Raw genomic sequence first — 18,053 nt, 5'->3', positions numbered from 1 at the left:
AGCATCAATGCGAGCTACATAAAAATTTAAGTCCCAATTTCAAGAGTCACTTCAACATTTCCCAGCCTTGCTGCAACTCAGCAGGCTCCACTTGACACCTCTCTGCAGGCACTAAGATTCCCACAGAGCTACTCCACTTCTCCTATATTGGCTGAATAAAAAAGGGCAAAGCTCTCTTTTAGGAGCTAACAACATCTCCAAGCCCAGTAAGAAAATAAATAAATATGTACCCTGGAACATATCAGAACATACTCTAAATACTGATAAAGTTTGGGTTTAGCTGCCCTCAGTGACCTTCTATCCTAAATTATCTGCTGAAATCCAAACTGATTTTCTTCTCTGTTCTTTTGGCTTTCAGACAGTTCTAACAGTCCCATTACCATTGCCTTGTTTATTTCTTCCTCATAGATTCTCATCTGGACAAATATTTATTTTTGGTTCTTCTTACTTGTGTATGCAGTTTTCATTACCACCAGAAGGCCCTTCAGAAGGATTAACAATAATGTCCGTACTCATTTGATGGATACACTGCTTTGTTTTCCACTCTATTTAGGAAAGGAAAAAAAAGTATTGACTAACGATTGTCAACTATTCTTCAGCTTCCCTCCCTGGAATTGTATTACTGTCCCGTTTACTGTCTCAATTTAAGAATTGGCTTCATGGATTATAGCTCCAAGATCATCAGAATATCAGAGGCCCAGAGGAAATTAGTTATCTCTTTGGCAAATAAATCTTCTCACAAACTTGGGATGGACACCTGGCATGGTCCTGTCATCAAGAACATCAAAATCTACAAATATGCTTATCAGCAGAAGTCTATCTGTGCAGACACACAGTTTATATTTATGGTATCGATAATACTCTAAAGGACTGAGAGTCCAGGCAACCAGTAGTTCTATAAGGCACCCATGTAAGAAATCCCCTAATATTTTCAGACTTTTACTCAGTACGGGCAAAGAAACCTATAATTCAATCAGTCCTAAATACAGATTTTTAAACAGAATCACAGAATCGTAGGAGTTGGAAGGAACCTCTGGAGACCATCTGGTCCAAAAACAGGTAAGAAGCACTTCTGGCTTTGTAGTGGCAGCAATGATATACTTGGGGTTTCAGCCTTTTAAAACATTTAACTGTTCAAACAAACACAAAATCCCCAAAGCAATGAGTAGAACTCATTTGGTATCATGACACTTAAAAATTATGTTTTGTTTACCATTCACAGAAGACCACTTTTACTGCCTGCAGTACACTGTTATTTTTTCATCATAATATAACTAGTATCACTGGAAAAAAAACTTATCCTGTTAAGAAAAGGCCAACGGTATGCATCAACTTACAAAGTGTGAAAACTTTTTTTTATACCAAACGCATGTCATGGAGCCACAGATGAAATCAGGACCTCACTTGAGTCATGTGCTGCATCATAAATACTATAAGGACTTCCGATCTGAAAAGTTTCTCATTTAAAAACACCAAACACACCCCCACTCTCCCAAAGGGACCAGCACAGCACCCAGCAGCACCTGCCTAAGCAGGGAGGACAGGAAGAGGTGAAGGCAGAGGTCCTCTTACCCAAGCACCTCCCAAACCTCCCCATTCCTCTTCCCATATGAGCACACCTCCACACACCACAGCTGCTGCCTGGGGCAATACCTAAATACTACATGTTTAGGAAACACCAACGTATGTATTTTTAATACTGACTCAAACAATGCTAGCAGGATAAGAAAAAGACCACACGAGGGAACTAAACATCTCTACCCAGACAAGTTGCTTTGCTCATTTTCCTGTTGTTGGTTTGGCTGGTTTTGGTTTGCTTCTTCAACATTTATTTGTCTTTGTCTGTGATCCGTCTATTCAAATACAACTGCAAAGGATGTATCAATCTTTATGTGTAGTAATAACACTGGGACAGCAGAAACAAACAAACATTTTATTCCCAAATAATGTACTAATACAGAGAAAAGTAAAGTGGTCCTGGCTGAATTCCAGCAGTTTAAGCAAACAGACCCTTAGTAGATAAACAACACAGGGCCTAGATGCAACATTGCCTGTGAGAAGCCCTTTAAGTTTACATCCACTCCATCTACCTTTCTCATTTGCCAAGACAGATGGGAAACAAATGTTTCTGGAGAATTATCATTGCAATGCTTCCCCAAGACAGAGAAGCGATGTGGTTTGTTCAGGAAATATACTATGGTAGATTTTCTAAAACCCCATTTTGCCAGGCAAGCAAAGCTTTCAGCTCAGGCTGCGTGGGTTCTGCTGCGATCCAAGGAGGCTCCAAGGTCCGCATCTGTTGGGCTGCACCCCACCAAAAGCCCCTGTGAACAGGGTCATTTTAGCTACAACATCTTCCAGTTTCGGTCTTGAGGTGACATAAATGAACCCAGGGGCATGGACAGCTGTGGCATTACAGTGCCTGATAACAGCCTACAGAACTGTCTCAAACTGCAAAATGTAAAAGAAAGCACAGAACAGCATCAGAGAAATTATGCAGACTAATTTTGTCTGATCAGAACCTACCAGATAAAATTCCAGGGGTCAGCAAGATTTCTGCTGTTAGAGTGATGGACGCACAAATATCATGTTCATATGTTCACATGCCATATTCATTTGCTAAAGGGATACTGGGCATGGCTCAGACCTGGCAGAAAGCCCAAGCACAGTAATGCAGGGGAACGAAGAGTCATTCTGAAAGCAGTAAATCTTAATAATATTCTGATATTAGCTGCAAATGAAAGGTGCTGTTTATCTCTAGCGCTTTTTAAGAGCTTCTGAAAGACATTTTCAACTTTTAAAGAAAGAAATTTTGTAGTCTAAGCATTTCCATAGCAGATTCACAAGGAGCTACTGAGACACAAACCAGAAGCTGGTATTGCTTCTCTGTCTTTCTCCCAGACTCATGCACTTTCCACACCCTACCTCACAAAAGTCAGCCTTAACCAGACAGAAGACATTTAACCTTGGCACAAGCTACAACAACAGCCAGCAGCTTGATCTTGGTAAAAACATCTGTCACCCGCAGTGCCAGTGGAGAAAAAAAAAAGTGGCCTACAATTAGTGGACATGTTCTGCTGCTGAGAGAGAATAGCTGCAGTGCAGAAGCAGCTATTCTGGTCATGAACTGCATGCGGACCCTGTGGTTGTTCAGCAGCTGAACTGTAAGTGTCAGAAACAAAACCTGTCTTTTTCTATCTTTGCTATTATCTTCTGTTGACCCATTTGGGCCTAGGTGCCCATTCTCTTCAGCAAAACCACTACAGCTCTTTCCCTAGCACCTAAAATTGACTCTTTGCTGGGCCAAGAACACCACAGAGAGGTCCCTTTCAACGGGGATACGCATATGTGGATATGGCATACAAAGATAGAAGAGGAAAAAGCCTACTCTGTTTCAGAAAGCTACTCTGCTAGTTTCATACATCCACTGATGTCCCCTCGCTGTTCTCCACAACTCCACCCATATGTAAATATAATTATTATTCAACAACTTACAGCAAACTCCTCAAAACAAAATGGCAGCAGAGAGTGACCTGGGATGAGCTCCCAGTCCAGGGACTCCATCGTAAGAAGAAAACCTAATGAAACTTCCCTAAAGTGACTCAGAAAGCTGAGCCCAAGTGAAAGGCAAAACTCGCACCAGGTTCTGAAAACAAACTTGAGTCTCTGTGCAGTAAGAGCATCTAAACAGCTGGAGAGGTTGGTCTAGTGGCACATGATCCATTTAGCTAAACAGAAGTCTGGAAGAGGAACACATTTCACGTATTTCTGACCCCTCACTTTAAGTGACTGCAACCCTTTAAAAAATAAAGTAGGTTGTTCAGCAACCGCAACATCGTTAACAAATCACTGGCATCATTTGGGGAGACAGACACAGCAAAACCTAAGAAACCCAGCAAACTGTATCAGACTTCTCAGGACATCTGCTCAAGCTTGCACACATGAACTCTGCAGTTGCTGCCAGCAAGCATCTGATCTACTGCACATGGGCAAGCCTAAGTCTGCAGAGAAGGCCTAGTGACACAAAGGGGTACAAGCTACAGCATATATTCCTAAGCTGCCAGCAAGGAGTTACATGACCCATCCAGTTGCGAGACATCCTGGTTTATGTCAGCAGAGAACGCCCTTGATTGGCACCTGACACATGTAATCCTGGACAGCAAGTGCAAGGCCCTGGAAGTGTCCTGTCTGTAATACTGGTGAACACATCTTTCAACAATTACAGGTTGTATCAATCCAGTTTTGTTTTCGATTCACCCACTCATCCATACCAGTTTTCCCAAGTCTTTTAATCTCCCTTCCCAAATTGCCACAGAACTGAAGAGGGGCCAAGAATTAGCTGAGGTGTCAGTCGGCAAGTGCTGCTAGCAGCTCTGACCGCAAGCAGTTCCAAAGGCTGAAATACAAACGCTTGCCCTAAACAGAGAGCTGGACTTGAATTGCAAGAAAGTTTAAAAAAATTAAACACAAAGCTGGCCTTCCTAGAAAACACATCGGTAGCTCTCCAGCCACTACTCCCCAGACATCATAAACACTTTGTCTCCTACTTGAGATTGCCTCCCCACAAGCTGTCAACCCAGCCACTCGCATTAATTTATTGAAGCTAGGTTAGCATAGAGTTGCCACTGCAGAATAACTCAGTTCATCTAAGTGTGAGAGGGTAGCTCAGCCAGGAATGGGCATTAGTGGCTGAAGCATTAACCTCTGCCACAAGCACAGGTGCTCTAAGAAGAGAACAAAGAACAAACAAGAAAATATTATTTTGGATGGTACCACATGTGCCTATCTGCACCACTCTTCCCCAGGCCTCCTTCTGCTCCTCCACCCAACCCCTGTGCAAATGACCTATGTGAAATTCCTTGTGGTGCAATCTGGCTGCTGAGGGACAGAAATCCAGGTCACAAGATCCATTATCCATGCAGCTAGCCCCTTCAGGGCCAGCAAAGAGGCTGAGGACCGAATGGTCACACACCTCAAATGGAAGTAGAGGGCTCGCCCCCCTGTAATTTATTCAGTTATTGATGGAAAAATATTAGTGCATGAATTCATTAAATGTTGTTTCCCCATCTTTGAGGCTAGATGAATAATGAAAACAATGATTCACAAAGGGTTTATTACAAAAACAGGAAAACAAACACTAAAATCTGTTATTTAAAGAGGACTGTTTCAGCAACTCCACCTCAAAGTGCCACCGTGGAGTCTCCAGGTCTGCCTCTGTATCTCAAACCTTCACTTGTGCTGCACATTTGCTATTCCTGTTTCTCTGTGCTTCCAGGACTATTCCATCCAGCTTCCAGAACAGTGAAAAAAATCATTTTCAAAACAGAAACACACAAATTAAGCCTTCATATTAAAGGGATGTATTTGTTTTTCCTTCAGGATACTGTGCACTCAGTGTGGCTGACACTATTGCTAGTTTACCAAACAAAGCACCTGAAGAGAGAATTATTGCAAAGCAGGCTAGAATGACTTCCTGGAGATCACTCCAGTTTTGTGCAAGGCATCAGTTCTCCTGAAGGCGCAGGAAGAAGAGGGAATGGAGAGCCAACCCATGTGCAAAGGCGCAGCAGAGGCACGGCTTCCCAGAGCAAACCACTCCTTTTCAAAGGACTCCAGTGGAACCAGAGCAGCTCTCTGCAGTGCACACTGCAGGATCAGGATCTGTATCCACAAATGTGTGTCCACATGGCACTGCCACAGCACACCTGCATGACTAAGAAGCCAGCTTCCACTAAAAACCAGTGGCATGTGTGAACACAACCTTAAATATAACTGTGTCTCTAGAGGGGCAGATGGGTGCTTGCCAGGATCTACCAACACCGCCCAGGCACCTCACCTCCCAGCACTTCCACTAAGAGCTACAATTTGTAAACACTTGGATTGTTTGCAACTACAGGAAGGTCAAGCACACTTTAAAAAACCCCAATCAGCTGGAAGTCACCAATGCATTTTAAAAAGCTCTACCCAAACCAGTAAGATTTCAAGTGGCAACAGCAAAATTGCATTTCTCCTTTTGAGATGGCAGCTCTCACCACAGAGATCCAACCCTAGATGATAGAAAAGTAGGAATTTTTTTAATCTGATGTAATCTTAGTATAACTTTTTTTTTTTTTTATGATGTGGTTAAAGAAATCTACTCGCAGGAGAACAGACCTGAAGCCAACTTCCCATGCCAATTTTTTTTTTTTAATTGCCAAGTTATTATTATCCTGTAATCCCTAAAGATACTGAAAGTCCTTACGATGGAAACACAAGTCTAACTACAGAAAAATAATATTCTGATATCTAGGCACACTCAGTTCATTTTTTGATTGACATCAGATGTTAAAGTAGTTACAATTCCCCTTTTCCTAAAGTTGCATATCCTTCTTTGTCAGAAAAATACTTGTCCCCAAGAACAAAACAAAAAACTCCCGTGACAGGTGGTCTTCACCACTATAACCACCTGATCCAGGAGACAAGCCACGGCTTTTCCATTTTTAGGCACTAAATCAACATCTATTAAACAGAACTCCCTTCTTTTTGAGCAGCAAAACCTATTGCTATAGAATGCTTACTTTCATGATGACAGCAGAGATAAGAAATGGGGGAGAAAAAAAGGAGTAACTGCAAACTGATTAGATAATTTTAATACTAATGCAAATGCACTGAACATAAATTTAATGAACATTAGGAAAATAAAACTGAGTGACAAGTTTACACATTCTCTCCCTCTCTATTAAAATAAAGACTGAAGTATGATAACTAAAGCTTTTTGCCTCATTCCATCTCATGAGCCAAAATAGTGACACACTTCCTCCCTGCATGGAGGGAATTAGGCCATCAACATCAATGGTACCTCCATTAAGGCCCAGGCACTCTGCTTCCCCTCCAAGAGTTAACCTCTGGGACACAGAGTCTTCAGCCAGGCGGCACCCAGGAAGCCCAAATGCCCACCCCACACCGCTCTGTGCAGTCACTCATCCAGACACTGAGCTGCTCAGAAGTGAAACATTTTACTTTGCGTAAACATGAGGGAATACCTTAAGCGCACAGCAGCAAGCACCCAGGAGCCACATGTGATTTAATGGGACTGCGTTCAAAGAAATTCAGGATTTGTATGCATCCCAAATTCCCACTGCATTTTACTCCTCAGATCCTTCTGAAAATGCCAACCTTACAAGTTTTGGCCCCTACATCCATATCTGCAAGCACTTGGAAGGCAACAGTTCAATTCATGGAAGAAACAAACATTTGCACTCATTTTCTTTGAGAACCTAGGTTTTTCAGACTAACAGGAAAGATCCTATGCTCCAAAGCTGTTCTACAATCCAAACTACACAAACTGTAGTTGACACTGCAGATCCAATGGACTGTGAGATATACCGTTTTATAGCCAAACAGAGTAGATATTTTTGTTTTAGAAGAAAAGTAACATTAACAAAAATACCTCTTGGAGCATTAATTATAGGGGGAAGAACAAAGAAGAGCATGTTGGAAACTGGGAACAAACCACATTATCTACAAGGCACTGTGTCAGCACAGCTATTCTGATCCATGTGCATTTTTGTGTCTTATTCAGCCATCATTTGCCAGGACTTCTGGGAAAGAATTAGAAGCTAACCATTTTTTTTCCTCCATACCAAGTGCTAAGGAATTTTGGGCCTATCTGCCCCAGCCAGATGTTCAAGGTAAGGAACCTTACATATCAATACATCATGGGCAACAGACAAAGAAATGTACAAAACCAACTTGCTACTCTCAGAAGGAAGCTGGGAGTCCCAGCTGTACCTCAGTTCCAATTAGCCACTTCATGAACTTTCCTCACAAGATAATGTCTTCTAAAAAAATAAATACACACTCTGATTAAGTAAATTGTGAGGAGTTAATTTGCAATTCCACAATCCCCAAGGGACTCCAAGACCAATCTCTCTGGTGTTTCATCTACAGTAATTTAATAGTTTACATTGTAAGACCTATGGCCTATGATGAAGATACCAGGACAAATATTGAGTACATTGTTCACCCTAGTCCCACTGATTCAAAGGCACTGCTAGGCCAATTAAAGCAAACAAGATTTAGCAGTCCACTACCTGCCCCAATGATTAATAGCGCAAGCTGTCTTCCCTGCTAGCATCAACAGCTCCACAGCTAACAGCTTCCACCTGCCAGTACACTCAGGTTAGGCATGCAAAAAGAGGCAAAATCAAATGTGTTCCTCCATTCACATTCCACTTGGCTAAAGTCATAGAATCATAGAGTAGTTTGGGTTGGAGGGGACCTTTAGAGGCCATCTAGTCCAACCCCCCTGCAGTGAGCAGGGATATCTTCAGCTGGATCAGGCTGCTCAGAGCCTTGTCCAACCTGACCTTGAATATTTCCAGGGATGGGGCTTTTACCACCTCTCTGGGAAACCTATGCCAGTGTTTCACCACTCCCATTGTAAAAAAATTTCTTCCTTAATATCTACTCTAAATCTGCCCTCTTTTAGTTTAAAACCATTACTCCTTGTCCTATCGCAAGAGGCCCTACTAAAAAGACTGCCCCATCTTCCTTACAGGCCCCCTTTAAGTACAGGAAGGCCTCTATAAGGTCTCCCCAGGGTCTTCTCTTCTCCAGGCTGAACAACCCCACCTCTCTCAACCTGTCCTCATAGGGGGGTGCTCCAGCCTCCTGATCACCATCACGGCCCTCCTCTGGACTCACTCCAACAGGTCCCTGTCTTTCTTGTACTGAGGACTCCAGAGCTGGACACAGCACTGCAGGTGGGGTCTCACCAGAGCAGAGGGGCAGAATCACCTACCCCTACCTGCCGGCCACGCTTCTTTTGATGCGGCCGAGGATACAGTTGGCCTTCTGGGCTGTGAGTGCACATCACCGGCTCATGTCCAGCTTTTCATCCACCAGTCCCCCCCAAGTCCTTCTCGGCAGGGCTGCAATCAATCCCTTCATCCCCCAGACTGTATTGATACCAGGGATTGCCCCGACCCAGTTGCAGGACCTCATGAGGTTCACATGTGCCCACTTCTTAAGCTTGTCCAGCTCCCTTTGGATGGTATCCCTTCCCTCAGGTGTGTCAACCTCACCACTCAGCTTGGTGTCATCTGCAAACTTGCTGAGCGTACAGTCAATCCCACCGTCTATGTCATTGAAGATCCTCAGTGCAATCCAGGAGTCTCCTGGATTGCCTACAGCTCACCATGCTACTTTTCCAGCAGATATTGGGGTGGTTGAAGTCTCCCAGCAGGACAAGAGCCTATGAGTGCAAAGACTCCTGTAGCTGGAGTAAGAAGACTTTGTCCATAGGCTCCCCTTGATCAGGCAGCCTGTAGCAGACACCAACCACAAGGTTCCCTTTGTTGCCTCAGTCTCTAATTCCTACTTACCCACAAGCTTTCAACCTGCTCATGGCTATTTCTTCAGAGACAGCCCTTCACAGTCTATCCACTTCTTGATGTAGAGGTGCAACAACTCTGCCCCTCCTTCCTTACCTGTCCCTTCTGAACAGCCTGTAGCCATTGATAGCCACACTCCAGTCATGGGATTCATCCTACCAAGTTTCAGTGACAGCAACAAGGTCGTAGCTTTCTAGCAGCATGGTGGCTTCCAGCTCCTCGTGTCTCTTGCCCATGCTGTGTGCATCGGTGTAGAGGCACTTCAGCTGGGCTGTCAGACATGTCATGTTCTTAGAGGAACACCCCTCAGTTCCTTTGAGGTATTTCACTGGTGTTTCCCTGTTGGCTCAAGAGCCCCTGGCTCATCTCTATAAGACTTTGGGTGTGCTGCAATGTACCCAGCATGCCTCAAAGTGACAGGCTGAGGGCCCTCACTAGCACCCTGTCCCTCTAACCATGGAGTGTCATCCCACAACTTGTCACAGGTGAGCCTGGTATTATCCCCCTCCCCCTCCAAGTTAGTTTAAAGCTTTGTCAATGAGCCCCGCAAGCTCCTGAGCAAAGACCCTCTTTCCTCGTTGAGGAAGGTGAATCCTATTTGACGCCAGCAAGCCTGGTGCTGTGTAGCCATCCTATTATCAAAAAATCCAAAATTGTGGCAGCGACACCAGCCTTCCAGATTCACACATCCCAGCCATTCTGAGCTATGTGTCCTCTGCTCCATTTGGGGCTAGATTTTTTAATCTGTTTTCTTCCTATATCCCCTTTGTTTGCTTGCCAGGAACCAAGTTGGTCATTACTATTTCAAGTATTGTTGCCCCCAGCCCTGCAGCATCTCAGAGCTCTGGAAAAGCAAACCTCTCTTTTCATGTAGAGTGCACTTGATAACAAGATTAATAAAAACTACAAAGAATCTTTAAAGGGACATCTTGTATCAGTGTAGCAAGAGCACAAGTTCTTAATTATGGATAAAAGGAGTGCAAACCAAAGAGCACTAAGAGTCCAGGCAGTTCTAAACCTCTTCTGCTATCAATCAAGCAAACTGAACAGCCTCTAAACAGTGTCTCCATTTCCAGGCCACACTGTGCACTGCCAAACATACAAAAAGTGACTCTCCATGCTCTTTTAAGGAACTCACAATGACCTGAACACTATTTACACAAGTGTCATATTTCGTTTTCTATACATAGAAAATCTGAATGAAAATATTTGGTTATATAAAAAAAATACTATATTATGCTGGTCAATATACTATTGGAAAGCAATTTGTGTAAACTGGTGACAAGCATCACTCCCATGCTGCGCACCACAGAAGGTGTAAATATAATTCTGAAAATCAATTTCTTTCCAATCACTAAGAGAAATTAAGTTTCATCAAGGATGAAGAGAAGGCTGCATAGCATCAGGGAGGCTGAGAAGGAGTTAGATAGCTGGTTCCAAACACAGTCTGCAGTGGACCCACAGCCATACAGACAAAACTACCCCCACCAGCATACACAGAAGGAGAGGGGGCGAGGGGGCAATAACACAGAAGAATGGAAGCTTGCAACAACAAGGACCAGGAGGAGGAAAAGGCTTCCCCCAAAGCCTGAGGTACCCTTGCAGAACCAGGCAGCAGGAGGAAGAGACTTCCCCCAAAGCCTGAGGTGCCCTTGCAGAACTGCTTCACTGCTCTTCAAACTGAAGAGGAAATACCTCTTTGGAAAGATCATCACTGGGTAATGAGTGGGTCAAGAGTAGCCCTGCAGAGGAGGACTTGAAAAGCTTGGTGAAAAATGAATACGAGCCAGCAATGTGCGCTCACAGCCCAGAAAGCCAACTGCAACCTGGTCTACCATCAAAAGAAGCGTGGCCAGCAGGTCAAGGGAGGGGATTGTCCTCCTCTCCTCTACTCTGCTCTAGCAAGACCTCACCTCACCCAGTGCTGTGTTCAGCTCTGGGGCTCTGGGGCGCCCAGCACAAGACATGGACCTGCTCAAGCAGGTCCAGAGGAGGCCACGAAGATGATTAGGGGCTGAAGCACCTCCCCTGCGAGGACAGGCTGAGAGAGTTGGGGTTGTTCAGCCTGGAGAAGAGAAGGCTCCAGGGAGACCTTAGAGTGTCCTTCCAGTGCTTAAAGGGGGCCTGAGGGAAATGTAGGGAGGGACTCTTGGTCAAGGAGTGTAGTGATAGGACAAGGGGTAACTATTTCAAACTGAAAGAGGGGAGATTTAGATGAGATATTAGGAAGAAATTCTTCACTGTGAGGGTGGTGAGACACTGGAAGAGGTTGCCCAGAGAAGCTGTGCCTGCCCCCTCCCTGGCAGTGTTCAAGGCCAGGCTGGATGGGGCTTGGAGCAACCTGGTCTAGTGGAAGGTGTCCCTGCCCATGGCAGGGGGTTGGAACTAGGTGGTCGTTAAGGTCCCTTCCAATCCACACCTTTCTATGATACTATGAGTTTAGCCCAACAATCCTCCCTCTATCAAAGAGAAGCATAATTGCTAAAAACTTTTGAGATACTTTCCTAATGCAAATGATTGAAGTTGATGCTAATTTTCAGGTTTTGTAACCTAAATATCATCAGATGTAAGACAAAAAAAAATTTAGTTTACAGGTGAAAGGATGAAACTTCAGTGCTTTGATGCAAAATATCTGAACACTTTTCAGAGCAACTGTGAGTATGAGTAATTCTGCTGGCAATTGTGAAGAGGTGATAAATGACTCGTAGAATACTCCAACTGGTTTTCTATGCATATGCTCCAGTTGATAAAACACAACTTACATAACCAGGACAAGACAATTGAGCAGTGAAGACAGCACAGGAAATGCCATTTCTGCTGTCAGCCAAAATGCTCATGTGGCATTTACATTCTCAGAGAATCATCGAGAAAGTTTGTTCCTTTTTTCTTCCTTGAGAACAGAAGCACAAGTGTTTTTAAGAATCAAGAACACCTCCTTTCTTCTCCACCCACACGGACTTGGCCACATGTCCCAGTATTTTGTGATGTCGGCGCTGAAAAACCTGCATTACATTGCTTTGGGGCCTCTCAGAAAATAAAAACAATTAAACTACCACAGATTTAAGAGGTGCCCTTTTCTCCTCTGTGTGCCCTGCATTCAGAGAGAAACTTCTTGGTTCCCCTAATAAGTCTGGCCCCAATTCAGCTGCTGATTGGAGTTGGCTCATGGTATTAATGTTTATGATACAAACTGATGAACATTTATGAACTGGGATGTCTGTATACTTACCTGGGTAGTCCACGGTGCTATCACCAATGTAGCTGGAAAGAGTGTTAGGGCTTTAAGAACCTACAGTGAAAGTAATATTCTTGAGCTCAAAACCATGAAGGAAATAACAAAATCGCCCAGAGATCTTTGCAGGACAGAGGAACTGTGAAGTGCCAGTTCCCCCAGAAAAACGTACTCTCCTGCCTGTCCACTCTAGTTAGGGAGACTGAGCAGAGGAGGTGGCTGCCATTTCCATCAGCGTTCACTAGCAACTGTCAGTTTGACTAAAGAGCCAAACACAAGTACTATCCTTGGAAGTAACACAGGAGTCCACGACCAGGGGAGCGGGAATTCAGACAATACACTCAGTTCAAGCCTGCCTTTCCTCTCTGGATCCCTTGGCATTAACACGGCTCTCCCTGCATATTTAGGAGCATCCCTTGGCTTAGTGCACCAAAATGCCAGCCAAATCTGCAAAGGCAGACTGAAACCTGCCTTTTTGTTAATACACCTACAACTCTCAAATTTGTACCCACAGAGACTCTACTAACATAGGCTTTTCTGAGCAAAGGATGCATTTTGCCCCAAAGGCTTGAAAGGCATAAGGCCAGTGCCACAGTAGGGTGTGCACAGTTCGAAGGGCAGCAAAGGGAATAATCATGCTAGTAAGCACATAATCAAGCCTTAGGTGCTAATCCTGCAATGCAACCCACAAGCACAGACTCCTCTTTATCCCTAATGAAGAGTCTGGGACCTCACATGCATTGATGCCACAGATACCTGGTTTTTGCTAGAGGACCAGGGCCTCTATCACAACTGGAAAATGCACCCAAAACCAGATTTTCGCTCCAATTAGAAAATGCCAAAATTAAACTCCAATACAATAACTAAAAACTAACTAATGGCCAACAAGTAATTCAGGCACAGATTTCACTTACACCTAAACAGTGAATCCTGTTTGGTGGCATTTAAGCAAGTGACCTTCCACTGACACTTCAAGATTTATAAAGCCTACTAGATATTTTACTGGGAAATAACTCTATTACACTCATAACAAGATTTCCTGAGATTACCTGCTGGTCAAACTAAAAGCCAAGAAGGAAATGCGCAGGCAGTGGAAGCAGGGGCAGGTACCCTGGGAAGAGTATAGGGATGCTACCCGGTTATGTAGAAATGGGGTCAGGAAGGCCAAGGTGCAGCTGGAGCTGAACTTGGCAAAGGATGCAAAGAATAATAAGAAGGGCATCTACAGGTATGTCAACCAGAAAACGAAGGTTAAGGAAAACTCTCAATCAAGAAGCTAAGACTCACAACCGAAGCTGACATCAGTCTTGACATCTAGCTTACAACTACAGAACTTCTCCCACTGCAATGGGAAACAGGCCACAGAACCTTTCCCTTTACAGAGCAACAAACAAAACTTTTTTCTTCCCTTTAAGGTCCTCACAGTTACAAATTGTACAACCAAAAATGATACCAAGCCACTGATGGAAAAGTAATAAGAGGCATACTTATCAATACACTGTAGAAGTTATACAGGTGTCAGCATGGCAAGTCGGGCAAAACAGGAAATTAGTAAGATGATTTAATAGCTCTTTTCTTGTCAGTTGATTATAAAGATGGCTACAAGATGGATGTTAGTATTTCAGCAGGCATGCACAGTTTATTCTGTCATTCTCCATATTTTAGAGTTTTCCACTGAACTGACAGAGATTACATACACATTATTACACACCGTGTTTAACAAACTATCCAAAGATGTTCTTTACAACAATTTATTTCTTTTGATACATGACTACATTATTATTATTGCAGAAGTCATTACTGTCATAGAAAAAGCTTCCTATTTACAGTTCTTCTATTATGTGGAGGAGCTATTGCTCTAGCATGTGAATGTAGTATGCAGAAAGACTTACAGTCATTCGTGTGCATCAGTACAAAACTGAATGAAGTAGCACTGACTGCAGGTAAAACATATTTCTCTCGGAAACTGTCCAGGTGACAACTCTCATGTATTGACAGTAATGGCCCTATTGTTGACATCATTTCTATTTAACACGGTCCAAGTATTAGACTCCAGTAGTATTTGTGTAAGAAGTTCCATTCAGCTCAGTGGAGTTATATATGTGTATACAGATGCACACACATACATAAATATTTTTAAGAGCAAGGATGTACAATGGAAAGTTTACCTAAAATTAATAAAAGGCACCTATGCTATCAGTACAGAAAAGCCCTGGGGAACTTCACAGGGATGCAACTCAATCCAGTGAGAAAATCTGATATGCTCAGCGCTTTGGAAAAAAAAAAAAAAACCTCTTCCTGAATAATACTGGTAACTAGCAGATGGCATTATGAAACAAGGGTAATTCCCTAGTAAAGGACAGTAGTTGATTTAAAACTTTCAAAGAAATGCAGTAATTCTCTACAAAATTCTGTCAGATTCAGAATTAGGCTCTTGTGGAACGTCATCTCTATTCCAGTCTCTTCACCAAATGAAAAAAAAAAAACCAACCACCAAACCCCAAACAAAAAAAAGCCCTGAGTCATAGCTCAAGATTCACAAATACAGGATTTAAAGTAGCCTATTATATGATTCCAGGAGACCACAGAAAGTATCAAAGCTATTTGCTTAGAATAAGTAACAGCATTAGCCCAGCCAGGCATCTTCCAGTATCACGTTTTATAAAGATGTACTTTTCCATCTAACAAACAGCATAGCTTCACCAGTTGTCACCATAAAAATCTAAATGGCAAAACCAAAATTGAACTAGAGCTTTTTTAGTATGGAAAAAGGAAAACAAACATCTGCTCTGTTTTCTGCCTCACTAGTTTGATTTTTAATGTGTTAAGCTAGACAATGTGAAAACACTATTTTAAAGCACTGTTCTAACATTACTCATGTCTCTGTGCCATCAAAATTAAACATCAATGTACAGGACCAAGACTAAATCAAAACACACCACAGCTTCATAACACTTAAAAAGCCAGGCTGAAAGGTGTCTTTTTCTGGTTCGAAACTGTAGGCTGGCCTTCGCAATAAAACTCAAGCCCATTTAAGATCTTTTTAGATCATGAATTAATGTATCAAACTTACTCCAGTAAGGCAAAGTACTTCACCGCATTCCCTAGGCAAAGTAATACGATAAACAATAATTACTACTGCTAAGTGGGTATAAGTTTGGAGCCTTGAAACTATTCTGTCATTAACATGCCCTATATAATTACACCTCAGGTCCTCCTGGAAAAAAATAATAGTAAAGAAAAAAGAGGCTAAACACCCATCAGGTAAATATGCCAAAGTTGTCAGACACACACACACACACAGAGCTCTAAGCACCTTTACGTAATCATACAACATTCTCAACAGCTGATTTAGTGTCAAAGCAGGAGTCAAAACCCTAATACTACTGCTTCATACATGCTCAGGCCTCCAGCAAGTTCCACACGGTGTTACAACTAACTCACCACCACCCACCACCCCCCACCACCCCCCCCCAAATGAGGTTATTGTGCCTGGTTTTCTTCTTTCAACATTTCTGTAAAATATGCTTCTTTCAAGGACTAACATAAATTTCAGCACAGCCACAATAAAGATTCCTACCAAAGGCAAGCCTCTTCGCAGCACAATTCACAAGTGCTAAGCACTTTAGCAGGCCCATGGCAGACCCTCTAAGATGAAGCACCCCAGGAGCTCTCCATCCTGACTCCACAAAATCCCATACAAAATTACAAGATCCACACCAGCACCTTCTGCTCATTTTAGTACCAATGCATACTGGAGCAGTAAGTCTGTACATTCAGAAGTACAAGTCTTCATCAGGTTTACTGCTAGGGAAAAAGAACTCATGCTCTGTTCTTTGTCACAACTTTCCCAAGCTGGAGAACACCAACAGAGTGTGCAATTGCTAATCATCCTCTCCCTTGTTCACTGCTCAAATGCTTCTTCACTGAAAAAAACTGCACATCCCCAAAAATCGAAGCTGCCTGCACCAGACATTGTCTAAAGGAAATACCCTAATTATGCTTATTTTAGGATTAACATTTTAATTTCAGCTTCAGGACAGCTGGGCTCCTCTCAGGGGAAAACCAACAGCAGCACAGTAAATCCTTTCAGGCGTGTTCCCCCTCCTTTTCTTTCCAAGTTGTTGCTGTGGGGTTTTGCACTGGTTGAAGACACCATCAACGCGCAATGAAAGGATATTCTAGCCTCTCTGGATAACGAACTGTTAATGTAAGGACTGCCTAACCTGGGGCAGTAGCTTTCAAGAACTGAGATTTGTTTTTCCTCTCCTGAGGGTAAAATAAGAAATACCATATAGTGTTTAAGATTCACAGCAATTAGAAAATGAAAAGACTGAACAATCTGATCTGCCCTTTCAGGACAGAGTTGTTCCATATTCATGTAGCTGCCCCATATCATGTGGTAGGGTGTCATTGGCTTGTCTTCAATAAAATACAAACAATTCCATTGCATAATGCAAGTTAGCTCATCTTTAACAAGGATCCCAGCTGCAGAACCAACCCCACAGGTAATAGCCTTAAAAACTGAAGTGGTATTTAAATCAAGGTTTTTTTGAGGTGGATTCCTCAGAACTCACTGCATGAAATTCACAATAGGCTTTGATATCAACACTAACAAGTAATTAAATAGATATTTCAATAATAAGTGTTTTCAAGTTGTGCTCGTCAACATTTTAACATGAAAACGATGAGATACACTGTCTGCAAAGAAGCTGATCAAAAAATATACAGGATAAAAGCCAGCAACACTCTTATTATTCCATAACACCGCGAGAACAGAAATAACGAACAACCTATTCAAGCTTCCTGCAGATGCTCCAAAGCATTTGTGAGGAAGGCAATCAGAGTTTACAGAGCCCTTGGACTAGCAAAGTTTCTTCTTCCCTTGTTATTCCTACAACATACCTAAAGACCTTGCAAAGCAGGGCAGTGAGCAGGTTATCCGTGCAAGACGGTATCAATCGATCCCAGAATCAGCAAGAGCTGGGAGACAAGAGCCGCTGATTCACAGAAACAACTCCCTCAAGAAAAGGCATCTCCCATCTTCCAGTGCAGCAGTGAGACAGCCAAAACCTACCCACACGTCTCAGTCCTGCTGTGCCTCTTTTACCTGCCAGAGTAGGCAGGTGTGTACAGGGGATGTAGGAGGGAGAGCAGTTTCTTCATGCTACCTTCTGAGCACCCACACAGGGCAAGCCTGAATTCCTGACATGCCACCAACTGCTGCCGCTGACTGGTCACTAACACAGAAAGGGTTTGTGTGCCAGCACAGTTCTTCCTAAATCTCCATTTCCCTACTGATATTCTCACAATTCCTTTGAAAATTTAAAATCCTTTGAGTTTGCCCTTTCTGGATTGCAGGCACACTCAAGGGGAAATATAAAACAAAATTAAATACAGGTAAAACATTAGTGTAAAATACTGAGTCAGGCTTACATAAATCACAG

The sequence above is a fragment of the Leptosomus discolor genome, chromosome 5, assembly GCF_034619465.1.
Source record: "Leptosomus discolor isolate bLepDis1 chromosome 5, bLepDis1.hap2, whole genome shotgun sequence".
Classification (NCBI taxonomy): Eukaryota; Metazoa; Chordata; class Aves; order Leptosomiformes; family Leptosomidae; genus Leptosomus; species Leptosomus discolor.
The sequence above is the reverse complement of the archived record's forward strand: the minus strand, read 5'-3'. Positions refer to the sequence as shown.